At 43.2% G+C, this 12,145-nt stretch overlaps 1 pseudogene; it reads right to left on the minus strand.

The window, feature by feature from the left end:
- Positions 1-4,420: 4,420 nt before the first annotated feature.
- LOC125407122 (spermidine synthase pseudogene) lies at positions 4,421-5,316 on the minus strand (annotated as a pseudogene).
- Between the last annotated feature and the right edge of the window lie 6,829 nt (positions 5,317-12,145).

Raw genomic sequence — 12,145 nt, forward strand, 5'->3', positions numbered from 1 at the left:
GGACTGAGCTCCCAAGGTCCAAATGAAGAGCAGAAGGAGGAAGAACATGAGCAAGGAAGTCAGGACCGTGAGGGGTGTGACCACCCACTGAGACAGTGGGAATGATCTAATGGGAGCTCACCAAGGCCAGCGGGACTGGGACTGAATGAGCATGTGATCAAACCGGACTCTCTGAATGTGGCTGACAATGAGAGCTGACTGAGAAGTCAAGGACAATGGCACTGGGTTTTGATTCTACTGCATGGACTGGCTTTGTGGGAGCCTAGTCTGTTTGGATGCTCACCTTCCTAGACCTGGATAGAGGGAGGGAGGACCTTGGACTTCCCACAGGGCAGGGAACCATGACTGCTCTTAGGACTGGAGAAGGAGGGGGGAAGGGAAGTGGAAGGAGGGGAGGAGGTAGAAATTTTTAATAAAGAAAAAAAGAAAAAAATTCATGGAATATTTCCAAACCAAATATAAATTAAGATACCATAAAAAATAACTTTATGAAAATGATAAAGGCCCTTAAAGAAGAATTGAAAATTCTCTTAAAGAAACTGAAGAAAAGACAAACAAAAAATTACAAGTAATTAATGAATCCTTTAAGAAAGTCAAGAAAAAACAAACAGGTGAAAGAAACAGTTCAAGACTTGAATATTGAAATAGAGGCAATAAAGAAAATACAAACAAAAGGAATTTTGAAAATGAAAAATTAAGGTAAAAGAACAAGAACTACAGATGCAAGCAAAAACCAACAGAATGCAAGACATGGAGAGAGAAACTCTGGCATTAAAGGTACAACAGAGGAAAGAGACTCAACAGTTGAAGCCTGAGCCAGCAACCTCCACTGAAGCAGCTACAAGGGAGCCACTGCTGAGGAAGCAGGCCCAAACCAGAGACCTCTGCAGGACTGAGCCCAAGCCAGGGTGTCACGACCGCCTCAACCAGCAAGGAAGACGCAACACTTGACTCTTCTCTCTACAGTTTATTCAGGAACCTTGAACAATCTTCTGACCCTGGGGAAAGCCAGCCCACAGCTTAAATAGCCTCTGGGTAGCCAACCCCAGCATGCCTTGTGGGAAATGCAGATAGGTCCAGAAACGCGGAAGCAAGCCAGATCCTTAGCCTTAGCCATATATGGAGTTGTTTACGACCGAGAGCACTCACCATCGGGGAAGTGGAAGGCGGAAGCACCATCTTTAAGGTGCAGCACTACGCAGCTCTCTACACCATGGACTTCCATGGAAGCAGGCCCAAGCCAGGGACATCTGCGGGAACAGGCCTGAGCCAGCGACCTCCACCAGAGCAAGCCCAAGGCAACAATCTCCATAGAAGCAGGCCTGAGGTAGTGACCTCCCAGGAGCAAAGCCAAGGCAGTGACCTTCATGGGAGCAGGTACAAGGAAGCTATTGCTGAGGAAGCAGGCCTGAGCCAGAAACCTCTGTGGGACAGGGTGTGAGTCAGGGACCTCTGAGGAAGCAGGCCTGAGCCAGCAACCTCCACAGGAGCTGACCAGCAGAACACCCAAAACCTACAGAGTCTAAAACAGACTGTATTATCACAAGAACAGACAGGAGGACCAATGGAACCAAATCAAAGACCCAGATATCAATCCATACACCTATGAACACCTGATTGATTTTTGACAAAGAAGCAAAAATATGAAATGGAAAAAAGAAAGCATATTCAACAAACGGTGCTGGTATAACTGGATATCAACATGTAGAAGAATGAAAATAGACCCATATCTATCACCATGCACAAAACTCAAGTTCAAATGGATCAAAGACCTCAACATAAAGCCAACCACACTGAACCTTATAGAAGAGAAAGTGGGAAGCACACTTGAACTCACTGGCACAGGAGACCACTTCTTAAATATAACCCCAGGAGCAAAGACACTGAAATCAACAATTAATAAATGGGACCTGAAACTGAAAAGCTTCTGTAAAGCAAAGGACAGGGTCAACAAGACAAAATAGCAGACTATGGAATAGGAAAATCTTTACCAACCCCACATCAGACAAAGGGCTGATCTCCAAAATATACAAAGAACTCAAGAAATTGGTCATCAAAGGAACAAACAATCCAATTTAAAAATGGGGTACAGACCTAACAGAGAACTCTCAACAAAGGAATCTCAAATGACTGAAAGACACTTAAGAAAATGCTCAACATCCTTAGCCATCAGAGAAATGCAAATTAAAACAACTCTGAGATTCCATCTGACACCTGTCAGAATGGTCCAGATCAAAAACACTGATGACAACTTATGCTGGAGAGGATGTGGGGTAAAGGGAACACTCCTCCATTGCTGATGGGAGTACAAACTGGTACAGCCCCTTTTGGATATTAGTATTATGATTTCTCAGAAAATTAGAAAACAACCTACCTCAAGACCCAGCAATACCACTTTTGGGTATATACTCTAAGGATGCTCAAGGACATGAGCACAAGGACATGTGCTCAACTATGTTCACAGCAGCATTGTTTGTCATAGTCAGAACCTGGAAACAACCTAAATGCCCCTCTATCAAAGAATGGATAAGGAAAATGTGGTACATTTACATGTTGGAGTACTACACAGTGTAAAAAATAATAATATCTTGAGTTTGTGGGCAAATGGATGGATCTAGAAAACATCATATTGAATGAGGAAACCCAGACCCAGAAATGCAAATTTATTACTCACTCTAAGTGGCTTTTAGACATAAAGCAAAGAAAAAACGGCCTACAGTTCACAATCCCAGAGAACCTAGACAACATTGAGGACCCTTGAGAGATATACATGGATCTAATCTACATGTGAAGTAGAAAAATACAAGATCTCCTGAGTAAATTGGGAGCATGGGGATCTTGGGAGAGGTTAGAAGGGGAGGGGAGAGGAAAGGAGGGGAGTGGAGAAAAATATATAACTTATTAAAAACAATTTTAAAAGGAGACTCATCAATCAAAGAAAACATTAAAGACAACAAAGTCATAACACAAAATATCCAGGAAATTTGGGACACCATGAAAATATCAAACCTAAGAATAATACAAGAATACCAGCTCAATAACACAGAAAATATTTTCAACAAAATCATAGAAGAAAACTTTCTCAAACTAAATAAGGAAATGCATATGAAGATACAAGAAACTTATAGAACACTAAATAGACTGTAACAAAAAAGTTCTCTCGCCACATAATCAAAACACTAAACATACAGAATAAAGAATATTTTGAGTTAAGGAAAAGAGCCAAGTAACAAATAAAAGCAGACCCATCGGAATATCACCTGACTTCTAAATAGGCACTGAAAGCCAGGTCTTGGAAAGATGTTTTGCAGACACTGAGAGACCGTGGACACCAGGCCATGCAAAAACTTTCAATCACCATAGAAGGAGAAAACAAGATATTCTATGACAAAACCATAATTTTAATAATACCTATTCACAAATGCAGCCATACAGAAAGTACTAGAAGGAAAATTCCAACCCAAAAAAGTTAACTACATCCACCAAAACACAGGTAATAGATAATCCCACATCAGCAAATCCCAAAGAATGGAAACACACACATATACACACATTACCAACAACAATAACAAAAACTAAAACATAACAGAAATTAACCATCACTGGTCATTAGTATCCCTTAATATCAATGGACCCAATTTGCCTATAAAAAGAATGTCGGGGAAAGTCTGTGTTCCCTTGCTGGGCTTCTGCTGCAGGTCAGGAGCACACTTACCCCTCCGCTGGACCTTCTGCAACTCCCTCCTGCCCGGTTGCACTCGCCACCCCTTCTTTTTTTTTTTTTTTTTTTTTTTTTGGATTTTCAAGACAGGGTTTCTCTGTAGTTTTTGGTACCTGTCCTGGAACTAGCTCTTGTAGACCAGACTGGCCTCAAACTCACAGAAATTCTCCTGCCTCTGCCTCCCTAGTGCTGGGATTAATGGCTTTCACCACCGCCCAGCACCTTATAGGTATTTTACTTATATATTTTGATTTTTAGTTTTGTATTTTTAAGGGAAATTTGTGTATGCAAATGTATAGGTTTCTATGTCTATATGTATATGTGTTTCTTGTACTTTTTTGTTTTTTATTTGTTGGTTTGTTCGTTTTGTGCTATTCTGACATATCTGTATTTATTTTATCTTAATTATTTTAGTATTAATTTTTTATTATAAATACACATTTTTTGTTAGGTGACAGAGGGCATAGACGGTGCATAGACAGAACTGATTTAGGCTTGGGGCCAAATGCCACAGAGATAGACAAAGACTGAGTCCACCCAGCAGGGCAGGCCAGGTAGCATTCTGGGACCCGTAACACTTCGTTGGTGGGCAAGAGTCACTGGGAGTCTCGTTCAGGGCTGGTGGGGCCCTAGACACCTTGGAAGCTCCTTGGTCCAGTCCAATTGAGGTCTCGGGTGGTGTTGCAGTGGCACCTAGGCTCAGCTTACGTCTCTCAGGGCCTTGCAGGTGAACTCAGGCAGCACAAAGGCTGCGCGGTGCATGTCCGTGTTACAGTATTTCAGTTACATCTGCTCCACCTGGGCCTGTGTCAGCTGTTGCACAGGCTCCCGGAAGTTGGTGCTCAGGTTTTTGCTAAATAGCATGAAGCCAATCTGACCGCTTGTGTAGGTGGGGATGGTGCAGTAGGCATAGCCCACCACAGGGAAGAGAGATTTGCAGAAGTGCCTCATCTCCCTGATGAGGTCCAGGTGCAGCCACTGGCATACACCCTGGCAGCAAATGATGCTGTCCTCCTTGGGTGCTGTCTTCATGAGCTGGTAATAGGACTCCTTGAAGAGTCTCTCAGCAGGGCCCATGGGGTCTGAGGAGTCGGTGATGATGATGCTGAAGCCATCTTGGTACTGTTTCATGAACTCAAAGACATCACCTCCGTGGAGGGTCAGCTTAGAACTGAAATAGCCGATAGCCATACCAGGCAGGAACTTCTTAGAGACTTCAATGACGTCCTCATCGATCTCGCACTGGACCACAGACTCCACAGACGGGTGCTTCACTACTTCCCATAGGATGCCCCCATCTCCACTCCCGATGATCAGCACCTTCCGCTGCAGAGCTGCAGGTGGGCGATCATCTCCTGGTAGGAGAACTCGTCCTTCTCGGTACACTGGATGACGCCATCCAGAACCAGCACGTTGCCGTAGGTTTTACTGCGGAAGACTAGAATGTCTTGGTACCGCGAGCGCTGGTGGTGCAGCAGCTGCTGCACCTGCAGCGACAAAGCCTAGCCAGGCCACAAGCTGCAGGTCTCTTGGAACCAGCCCTTGCGGTTAGCGGCGGGGTCGGGCACCGCAGTGTGGTTGGGGCCAGGATCCATGGCTGGCGGGCGGGCAGGCGGCCTGGCGGCGCGAGTCGCGGGCCCGGGACTGCAGGCCGCGGGCCCGGGACTGCAGGCCGCTTGTAGCCACAGCACAACGGGCTTTAGTATTATTTTTTTATGTGCCTGTTTGTTTTCTAATGAGAGCAAGAAAGAAAAGGAGTGGCTTTGAAGAGGTGGGAAAGTGGAGAGTATCTAGGAAGAGTTGGAGAAGGGAAAACCATAGTCAAAATACACTATATGAAAATAATCTGTTTTCATTTTTCTTAGGGTTTCTATTGCTGTGAAGAGACAACATGATCACAGCAAATCTTATAAAAAAAAAACATTTGACTGGGGATGACTTATGAGGTTTAGTTCATTGTCATCATGGTGGGAAGCTTGGTGGCACACAGGCAGACATGTGCTGGAGAGGTAGCTGAGAGTTCTAAAACCAAATCTGAAGGCAGCAGTAAGTGACTGAGACACACTTACTCTAACAAGGTCATACCCACTCCAACAAGGCCACACTTTGTAACTTTTCCCTATAGATGTATGGATGCCATTTTTATTCAAACTACACATCATTAAAAAATTAAAAATATATATACACATAGAAGCATGCATGTACTAATATGAACACATATCCACATATGAAATGAAAGGAACTAGAAAAAATCATCCTGAGTGAAGTAACTCAGACCCAGAAAGATAAACATGGTATATATTCACTTGCATGTGTATATTAGCCATTAAATAGATTATAGCCAACCAACAATCCATAGACCCAGAGAGGTTAGGTATAGAGGAAGGGAGTATGGGTGACATGTGGCTCTCCCTAGGAAGGGAAAATAGAATATATTTCACAGGTGGACTTGGGGTGAGTGGGTACAGGAATGGGAAGATTAGGTAGTGGGGAGATAATGCTGAGGGAGAGAATGTGGGGAGAGACAAATGGAACTGAGGGACATTTGAGGAATGATATGGAATCCTAGTGTAGTGCAAACTTCCTAAAATATGTGAAAACAATTCTAATAAAGTCTCCTAATAGTGCATAATGAGTCCCAGTTGGCCATCTCTTGCCACCAAACTAGGTTTCCACTGTCGAGACTAGGTTGCATTCAGTTGAGTTGTTGGCTAAGGGGATCCCATGGAAATTCCCCACATAACCCAGGCTGTTGCCAAGACAATGGATTGCTCTCCACAAACTGACAGCAGGGCCCTATTGCCAATGACACCTATAAAACTCATTGAACAAGAAGTCAAACTGGTATCTACATGGATCCTTCACCCCTATGGTCTAGAGTCTTTGGTGCAGGAAGGTACCAAGTCACCTACAAAACCTTTGACCTAAAATCTGGCCTGATTACAAGATATGTTAGGGCAATGGTGGTACAGAACTTGTGGGAGTAGTCAATCGATGTCTGATTTGACTTAAGGTCCATGAAATGGAACCCATACCCAAAACCAAGAAACTAGATAGTCCAAAGACCTAGAATAAAACAAAACACTACTGGTCTTTAAAAAAAATCAGTAAAATGACTCCTAATGTTGTTCTGCTATTCTCATACGTTGGTAGCTTATTCAGTCATCCTCAGAGAAGCTTGCTCCTGCAGCAGATGGAAACAGATGCAGAGTCCTCAGCCAGACATTAAAGAGAGAGAGAATCCTGGGAACACACAGCTCTAAATGGAATATTGCCATCATCTTTCTTCTGAGCTCAGGGAACCCCACAAAAGAGGAGTCAGGAAGAGTGTAAGAGTCAGAAGGTATAGCAGACACCAGAACAATTCCCTCTGAGTCAAGTGAGAAAGATTGATATGAACTCCCAGCTCGGGAACAATACACTAGCACAAACTGTACTGTAGAGAGTAACGCAGGCATTACAGGTGGGTCTAGTCTGACTGTGATGGCATTTTATGTTCTTCCTGGCATCGATAATGCTGATCTTACAGGAGAAATTAAAGTTATATCTCACTGTCCTTAAGGAATTTCTACAGCTTGCTCTAATTAGCCGATAACCCAATTGGTTGCAGTTCACCTAGTCAAAAAAATAATAATAATTGTGTGCCTACTGGTCCCAAGGGAGCAAAGTGTTTTTGGTTCCTCTGATGCTGCCTTTTGGGTACAACATCCTGAGCAGCAACTAAACATTGCTGGGGAAAGTGCCTACTGTTGCTCATCAGCTGTGCCAGCAAGGATCTAACACATCCCCTCAGAGGTGGTAGGCAGAGAAGTCAAGGAATGGGTTCTCTTATCCCGCCTGCCCCCAACCCTGAGGAAGAAGGCTCAGGTTTTCCCATGGGGCGCTAATCTCTCCACCACCCCAGCATGCAGAGCCTATGCAGACTCGCTGAACAGCCTGTCTGGATGGCCACTTACATGAGAGGAAGTAGCAGCTGCTACATGGTGGAGGGGCAGCTTTTACTGAACATTGTGAGCCCAGTTCTAGTCCCTGGAATACTGTTTTTTTCAGTCAGGTCTGGAAGTTTGAGGCTATTGTAAGCGCTCAGAGCTGTGGATGAGGTGAGGCAGCCTTTTGGCTTTGCAGCCTGCTCCCCTTCTCGCTCTGCTGCACCTTCTGCTGGGCTCTGTAGGGGATCAGACTTAAAGGATGTGTTGCTTACTATTCTGCTTCATCCTCAGGACCGTCCTCATTTTGCTTTTAGCTTTCCTCCTCCTAATTTTCAGGAAACCATGAAGAGATATCAATGGAAGATGCTGCCACAAAGCACAGCCTATAGCCCCACCTCATGTCAACAACCCATTACTCAAACATTTCCTGGTTGGAGAAATGTACCCCTCTTCCATGACTGTTCACCACGCAGGTGATTTACCTTCACTAGCACCGACTGAAGACTTAGTAACTCGGGGGTTTCTTCTTTGTTGTTGCTGCTGCTGTTGCTGTTGTCATTTTGAGGCCGGGTCACTCAACATCACCCTGGCTGTTCTGAAACTCAATATGTAGACCAGGCTGACCTCAAACTCACAGAAATCCATCTGCCTGTCCTCCTGAGTTCTGGGATTAAAGGTGTGTGCCACCGTGCCTGACCTTAATTCAGTTATTTATCACTGTTCGGCTTCATTTACAAAAGGCTCAGCTGAAAATTCTCTCAGAAAAAAAAAATATAGCTTAAAGTTCTATTTTCTTATCTCTGTCATATGACAGAAGAACGCACCATTTGCCCACAAAAGATATAGATGGATCGACTGCTAACACTTACTGATGTTCAAAAGATACTAGGAGACATTAATTGGCTTAGACATTCCCTGAAACTTTCTACAAAAATTTGGACTCCTCAATTTTCCATATTAATGGGGGTAATGACCCCTCCTTTCTTAGAGAGCTCACACTTGAGGATTAAAGGGTCCTACAATTAGTAAATCAGGCTACCACATACGCAGAGGTGGCCTGTATTGACATGAAACCTTTTGTACTGTGTACGATTACCTCCTCCTACATACCCTCTCGTGTGCCTTAGCCATGTAGGAGACCTACAGAGTACTGTGCTGAGAAGAAGGCATATGCTTTTTTGTATTTGGTTAAAATGTTCTGTAAATGTCAGCTCAGTCCATTTGATTGATGATGTTATTTAGCTTCAGTGTTCCTCAGTTCCCTTTTGGTACAGACAACCTGTCTATTGGTGATCGTGGGATATGGAAATCACCCACTATCATTGTGGGAGATTAATATGTGAGGTGTCCTTCCCTAGCTCCTCTAATTAGGTTTTCTTTGAAGCCTATTTTGTCAGATTTTAAAGTGGATACACCAGCTTGCTTCTTGGGTTCATTTGCTTGGAAGACCCTTTTCCCTCCTTTTACACTGAGGTTATATCCATCTTTGATGGTGAGATGTGTTTGTTGTATGCAGCAGAAAGTTGTATCCTGTTTCTGAATCCAATCTGTTAGTCTGTTTCTTTTTGTTTGTTTGCTTGCTTGCTTGCTTTGATTTTTCAAGACAGGGTTTCTCTGTGTCATCCTAACTGTCCTGGAACTTGCTCTGTAGACCAGGATGGCCTCAGTCTCATAGATCTGCTTGCTTCTGCCTCCCAAGTGCTAGGACTAAAGGAGTATGCCACCACTTCCTGGCTGGTCTGTGTCTTGTACTGAGGAATTGAGACCTTTGTTACTGAGATCTATTGATAAGTAGTTTTGTTGATTATTGTTATTTTGTTGTTATGGTATTTTCTCCCTGTTGATTTATTGCTCTGGAACAACTAATTCCAAGTATCTTCTTGGATGTGGTTAGCCTCTTCTGCTTGACGTTCTCCTTCTAGCACCTTGTGTAGGACTAGATTAATAGGCAGACATTGCTTAAATTTGGTTTGATCATAGAATATCTTTTTCCATCTATTGTAATCAGAAGTGTAACTGGGTATAATAGTCTGGGCTGGCATCTGTGGTTTCTTAAACTTGGGGAACATCTGTCAAGGCCCTTCTGGCTTTGTGAGTCTCTACTGAGGAGTCAGGATTCCCCTGAGCTTGCCTTTATATACACCTAGTCTTTTTTCCTTGCAGCTTTTACTATACTTTCTTTGTTCTGTAAGACTAGTGTTTTAAAGACAAGATCTCCTGAGTAAATTGGGAGCATGGGGATCATAGGAGAAGGTAGAAGGGGAGGGCAGAGGAAGGAAAAGGAGTGGAGAAAAATATATAGCTCAATAAAAACAATTTAAAAAATAAAAATGCTCATTTAAGAAAAAAGATTAGTGTTTTAATTATTATGTGTTGTGAGAAAAATTCTTTTCTGGTCTTATCTATTTAGTGTTCTCTGTGTTTCCTGTACTTTAGTTGTGACCTCCTCCTTTAGACTCAGAAAATTTTCTGAGTTTGTCAAAAATTCTTCATGTGTCTTTGACCTAGGTCCCTTCTTCCTTTATCACTATTGTTCATTTGATTTGGTCTTTCTATTGTGTGCCAGACTTCTTGGATGCTTTGTGCCTGGATGTTTCTTTCTTTAACTGAGGTGTCAATTTCTTCTACCTTCACTTCAAAACCTGTGAGGCTTTCCTCCATGAACCTGCTGGTGAGGCTTGTCTCTGAGTTTTTTTGTTTGACATCCTAAATTTTTTTGTTTCCAGTTTTATTTCAGATTTTGTTTTCCTTAGTGATTCTATCTTTTCTGTCATGTGTTGAATTGTTCTCATTACTTCTTATTTTCAATTATTGATTTTTTTATTATATGTATGTGTGTAGGAGGCAGGTATTTGTACATGAGAGCAGGTGCTCAAGGAGGCCAAAGACCAGATACATGCCCTGAAGCTAGAGCTCTATGCTGTTATGAGTCACATGACTTGTGTGCTGGAATCTAAGTCGGGTTCTCTGGAAGTCCATGATCTTAACCACTGAGCCATCTCTCCAACCTTCATTATTTCACTCAGTTGTTATTTTGTGTTTTCACTGTCTTCATTATGGAAGATATATTGGTCCATATCATGCTTAAGACTCTTGAACGTATTCATAAATCATAATAGCTACTTTGAAGCCCTTGTTATATGAGTCAGATATGCTGCATTTCTCAGAGCCTCACTGTGTTCTAGTGGACACATATTGTCTTGGTTGCTCAGGTTTGTGTTTTGTGCCTGAGGTCTAGACATCTGAAGTTGTGATGTTTCAGGTGTTGGTTGGTGTTGATAGCTGGTATTTTCTTTGTTAGGAGGACTCCAATCTTTGGTTGTTATTGAGTTCTCTGGATCCTGGGCAAGTGTGGTGGTTGCGGAGTTCCTGGTAGGGTGTTTCTGTGGGCTGGATGGTGACAGAAGCCATGGAGATGGTCTATGAGGAGGCTGAGAAGGGCTTGGGAAAGAGTCAGGGGATCTAACCAGAAGAAGTCACCAGGGAGTGGAAGTGTGGTGGGAAGAGGGGCACCTACAAGCAAGCTTCAGTAAGACAAAGAATAAGTCTTGAGAGATGGGGAGGGGAGGAATAGGAACCCTGGGTCCTCACGGAGAGGTGGAGTCCACAGTAGATGCTGTTGGGTGGGGATGAGGAACTCCTGCAAGCAGGTTGCTAAAGGGCTAAGAGTAAACCTACACAGAACACGATGGAGCACAGAAAGGATGCTGAGAATCTCCTACCTGAGTGCCAGCCCAGTGTGGCCGCTGGGGTCCCTGGTAGAAAGTGTTTCTGGGGATGGCAGCTGACAGAAGGGAGTAGAGATGGGTTAGAAGGGAGGGCTGGGAGGGCCTGCTGGGAGATGCTGAGCTGGGTCTGCACCAAGAGGCAGAGCCCCCAGGGAAGCCAAGTTTCATTGTTGCTAAATTTTAGAGGACTGCAAAGCAAAACTGATTAAGAGAAGCAGATATTCTTTGTTTTTTGTTCTCTTGGGGCACTTGTCATTACGTTTCTCTGCGTTAGTTGTGTTGGGGAATTGCTCTTGGGGGAGTAAAAAAAAAATTTAAATTTATTTTTTAGAGTGTTATTACATCTTCTCCTTTCTGTTTCCTTTCCCCACACACTCCCATATACCCCTTCTTATTCTTTCATATTCATTTATTTTTTTCATTTATTGTGATTACATGCATATATGTGTGTGTGTGTGTGTGTATGTGTGTATACACGAACATGTGTGTGTGTGTGTGTTCCTAAATAGAGTCTGCTCAGTCTGAACAATGTGACTTGTATGTATGCTTTCAGGGCTGAGAATTTGTTATTGAACAACCAATTGATGTGTCCTTCCTTGGGGAAGACTATTTCTCCACTTCTAAGCATTTCTTAGTTGCCTGTAGCTCTTTGGGAAGGGTTGAAACCTCATGGACTTTTGCCTGTCAGCTTTGCATGTCATTGTTGTCCTTGTTCAACTCATGCTTAGGTAGTCATGTGGTGTGACTTTATGGGTATAGTTTCTGAA

This window comes from Myodes glareolus, chromosome 22, assembly GCF_982192425.1.
Source record: "Myodes glareolus chromosome 22, mMyoGla1.1, whole genome shotgun sequence".
Lineage (NCBI taxonomy): Eukaryota > Metazoa > Chordata > Mammalia > Rodentia > Cricetidae > Myodes > Myodes glareolus.